The sequence below is a fragment of the Aegilops tauschii genome, chromosome 6 (genome assembly GCF_002575655.3).
Source record: "Aegilops tauschii subsp. strangulata cultivar AL8/78 chromosome 6, Aet v6.0, whole genome shotgun sequence".
Classification (NCBI taxonomy): domain Eukaryota; kingdom Viridiplantae; phylum Streptophyta; class Magnoliopsida; order Poales; family Poaceae; genus Aegilops; species Aegilops tauschii.
The window spans coordinates 248,985,115-248,990,178 of NC_053040.3; the positions used below are offsets into that span (position 1 = coordinate 248,985,115).

A 5,064-nucleotide genomic window follows, 5' to 3' on the forward strand; every position below is an offset into this window, starting at 1 on the left:
CTCGTTGACTCGCTGAAGTCATAGTGACGCAAAGCTGACGTAGTAATACATTTTTTGAAAAAAAATAAATTTTATTAGCCAGGAAAATCCAAAAAATGTTTTAAACTTCAAAAATTCATAGTAAATCAACCATAACTCAGATAGAAAAGATTTATATACGGAAAATCTATCTATTTACATATAAAAAGTACTTGACGAGTTAATCAGAAAAAAGAAATTAGGCTTGAAATTACCACAGAAATCAGAAACATCCAACCATTAATTTAATAGACAAACAAATCTACAGCCATTATATTAAATTTAACATGAAAATTACCCACCATTGCCATTCAAATAGAATAATGCGTACTTCCCTTGCCTCCAGCTTTTTTTCCTCTAAAAAATATTCTATCCTATCACGGCGAATGACCAAACTAGAAGAAACAGGGTAAAAGAAAAGGTAGGAAACCCTACGATAAGAAACCCTAGCGTGGCAACACCATGGCCACCAGCCCCCCATCTTTCCTCCTCTCGGGTCTAAAATCACGACGGAGGACTGGGAGGCACATGCCGTCCCCTCCCCTCCTCCGAGGTGGATCAGACGGCACGGCTGCCCCCCCCATAGATCATTTGCATGCACCTTTTGTTTTCATTCCCAGATCCTATGCACCGATATGATGGTCAATCTTGCGATCCATCTCATATTCTACACACCAATCTCGTAATCAATCTCACGATCCCATAAACAATACTCATGATAGGTTGAACTGCTACCCATCAAAGGGCAAGTCTACAGCTTCTTACTTGCAATTCTTGCAGATTATGAAGATATTATTCCAAATTAATATACAGAGCCACAATGGCTTTCCCTAAAAAAAACACTCGGGAGTGAGCGCCCCAATCCCCTTGATTGCACCATTGGCTCCACCAAGCAAGCATACCATCTCCAGTAAGTACCATCTGCAGAGATCATATAGAACTGATTTAAAGTTTAATCTTCTCTCAACAACAAGAACATAAGCAACAGGACAACTTTCGTCTTCAACTCAAGGTATGACAACACAATCAAATAGCTTTTCAACCATGTCCTAAGTTCCGCTTGCAACTTTTCAGTGGTTATTGTACATCAACTTTGCATCGTCATTGCAATCTTATCTTATTCTTAGAGTTCAATCTTTTCTCAAAAGCAACAACATAATTGGCAGTACAACCCACGTCTCCAATTCAAGGTATGACAACAGAATCAAATAGATTTTAAGTTGGATCAGGCCCTCAGTTCCCCTTCCAATTTTCAGTCCTAATTCTACAATGAACTTGCAATCGTCAATGGACAAATTTTGATCATACATGGAGATGTGTCAGACTACACAACTATGCCGAAAGAACAACCTATGTGCGGTGAGAAAATATTTACAAAGCTATTTCCTTATGTGTATTATCATTCACTATCTTTACTTAATGTTCTGAATTCAACAGCTAAACCTCCCTTACATGATGCAAAAATGTAGTAAGGTATACTGGAAGTAGCATTATACCTTGCTGCTGCTTTGCACATCAATTGTGTTATCTATGTGTACCAGTCTTTCCAAGCTTACAAGAAATTCTTCATTAACTCGATGGATTTGATGTACAAATATTTGATCTTACACAATTTACCATCCATAAATGTTTATCACGCTCGGCCGCGTATGCATTTCCATACGATCTACAGGGAGCCGAACCTGGTAACTAGCAAGAAAGGTAACACAAAATGTACAACCAAAAAAACAAGGACATGAAAAAAAGCACCAGATATGCAAGTTCTATTAAGACGATATGAATATTTAAATTGATGCTGAATTCAGAAAATGGAACAGGACATTGGAAAGGATGCATGGAAATACAAAATGTCAGAAATCCAAGATCTAAGTTTGAGTGATGTGGTGCAATTTTCTGGTAGAAGAAAACTTCAATTAGAGTGAGAAGCATGTCAACTTTCGTAATATGCTGCCAAGAGGGCAAAGTTGACTTGCCATAATTCAGAGAGCCGCCGGCTTACCGTACGAAATTGCTAAGGAAAAACAATGGAAAGAGGTGGAAAAACTACATGCAAATATCAGATTGCACAAATCCATGTCCGCATTCACATCAATGGGAGAAAAGGTAGACATGAAAATAAACAATGGCCGTAGACCTTATGTATTCAGAATGAATGACCAAAAAGACCACTAAATAGGTATTCTAGTATCTTGTAGGTAAAGATGAACTACAAGTGAGGTAAACAAAAGGCAGATCCTCAAATTGTTGAGGGGCTTAAAACTATGTTGCATAGAGATAATAGACTAACTAAAAAACACAGAATGGCAAGGGATAAATTCGAAGAAGGTGACTATCAAAACATGAGATTAAGACGACACGACATGACCTCTCTCAATGAAGTTGCAACCTTGATTATGAATGATACAACAGAGAATATAAAAGGATGGGATATCATTGTTTAGTACAAAGACACACGGCCAAGAAGAGTACCATAGAACCATTCAAAATTCATGGCTATGCAGTGTCCATTAATATGCTCCTACGCAGAAGATGGGTACAGAAGAAATATAAATTACATATGACAATAAGGTGAAAAGGCAAGAGAAATCATGCAACAATGCTAGAATACTATGAGAGTCATATACAACAACATACTAACCAATTGAAACACTTGATGGTGTGCGAAAAGCTTAAATTACAGCTCAATGTGGATGCCCTTGCACGCATTTTGCAGTACAGGCTAGACATAAGAACAGAAATACATGCTAGCTTGCAACACGCAATAGAAGGAGGTGACACAAGGGTTGACCAGGTACGAAGGAGAATACTACTACCAAAAATGGTATGGTAATATAAGGGTGGGCTGGATACACAGATTTATTTGTGCCATTCACGTGCAACACGGCTTGGCCGGAGATTCAATATATGCTACAGGAAGTAGGCCAAGCAACATCACAAAGACCTGATATTGTTGACCGAATTTGTACATAAAGCTCAAGGACTTCATGAGAAACATAATAGAAAGGGAATACTTTGGAAAAACACTCGCAAGTGATAACCTACTGACTTGATCACATCTATTATTTTCTTTTCTATGGCAAATAAACTAACAACGAGGATGATGTGGTCAAGAACATGGGCTGCACGGAAATATTCTAAAGGTATAACCTAAAAAAACACTTCCAGTTGCTACTAGCCTTTTTAGGTAACCATAAGTGGTTGGAAAATTACTACACTGGAAATTATATTTAATTTAAAAATGACTTTTGTATGCTAATATGGCATAAGCCGGAGAACGAATATGAACTACTACTACCAGAAGTTCTGAAACATGCATCAACATTTGACGGAAATAGTTCAATAATACCAAATGTGGACAGTATATATTATCTGATATTTGAAGCTTATTCTATTGAACAAGCCAATAGTGACAACATCCATGAATTGTTATAGTTCACATGTAGAATGCAATAGCACAAATTTCATATTCACTTATTAAACTTAATTCTATCTTTGGGAAATAGAACAACTATAGATAATCTCAAATAAGAATATGAATGGGAGCAGGGGGCCTACAATGCCAATGCCGGTCCGAAGAACGGAAAAAAGTGGACGGGCATACATAGATTTAGATCTTTAACTAACAAGTTGTGCCTTAATTTCATTATTGTCACGACCGGATTTTTGGGATAATAATTTCCCAGAAAACGGCCTTTGTGCTCACCAGCCCAAGGATTACTGTTAGCTGATGAGACACCAACTTGATACAAGAATTCCAAGCAAGGTACAAAAATATGTAGTACAAGGCCATTGTGGCCTAGGAGTACAACATTTGGTTTCTAGTGGTTGATGGCGGAAGCGGTCTGTGATACAACTGCGTCTATGGGACTCCATTCCCACAAGAATAGCTGACCAGGATAACCCCTATCTTCGCGAGGCTGCTATCATCAATACGTAGGTTCTGAGGCTGTCACCGCGATGCTTATCTCCATGCGCGAAAATCTGGCCAAGACAATAGCCAGGGACAAGCCAGTGAGTACGTTTGAATGTACTCGCAAACATTAAGAACATGGGTATAATATAACGGGAGATAATCATACTCCGAAACATTTATGATGATAAGTCTGCCATGAAGTAAACAAAAATCTGTGATGCACGCGTGCAGAGAAAATATGGACGTGCAATACGGAAGTAAAAGAAATGCACTGAGCGAGTGTCTAAAATGACTCTTCGAAAGGTTGCAAATAAATTAACGATGCCGCAGTCGGGCGTCTGAGCGACACCACAGAAAGGGCTTATAAAAGATAAATAAACAACAAACATGCCGCAGTCGGGCATCTGAGCGACACCACATAAAGGGCTTATAAAAGAATAATCACAGTGAATATCCAGGAGGTAGAACCATCCCAGGGATACTCAATAAAATATATAATGTAAATGGTTAGTCCATATTAATAATAAAATTAAAACATGATCCTCAGATGTCACAGGTTATAAACAAAAATCTGGTCTAGCCGTTTCTCCATCCGAAGACCGTCACTGAGTTCTAGCTAATTCGTTCTCCATCCGAATACCATTACTATGATCCAGTTAGCCGTGTCTCCATCCGAAAACCGTCACTGAATTCTAGTTAAATCGTTCTCCATCCGAATACCGTTACTAGATTTCACTCAGACTGTGGTCCTTACTCATGAACATGGCTATCCAAAAGATATGACCTCTGCAGAGGGTGTACTCTTCACCCATGAGTAACGGATTTATTTAGCCCATCGGGACTAATTCCGCCTACGGCCTTTTAATTGAAAACACGCTCGACCTGCACACACCAGCTTAACTCACCGGTGTCTGGAATCACCCACGACACCTGCCAAGCAAAACTCTAAGTGGGGAGGCTACAACCTCGACGTAGCATGCGATCAAATTTATATTCGTGCGCTCTAAGGGGTGCCCCCATCTCGGTCCCAACCGGAAACACCCATGCCCCCGGACCAAGTGGCATGCCTACCGGGGCCTCCGGTATCTTCCACTATGGCCTCTCTGTACGGTGTGTGCTTTGGTAAGGGGTTG

The 5,064-nt window shown here is 39.5% G+C and overlaps 1 long non-coding RNA gene across 1 annotated transcript; it reads right to left on the reverse strand.

Annotated features, from left to right (window-relative positions):
- Positions 1-238: 238 nt before the first annotated feature.
- LOC141025613 (uncharacterized) lies at positions 239-3,745 on the reverse strand. Its single transcript, XR_012187681.1, has 2 exons — positions 1,515-3,745; positions 239-939 (listed from the first exon to the last, which is right to left on the reverse strand). It is a non-coding gene; the product is annotated as an uncharacterized lncRNA (long non-coding RNA).
- Between the last annotated feature and the right edge of the window lie 1,319 nt (positions 3,746-5,064).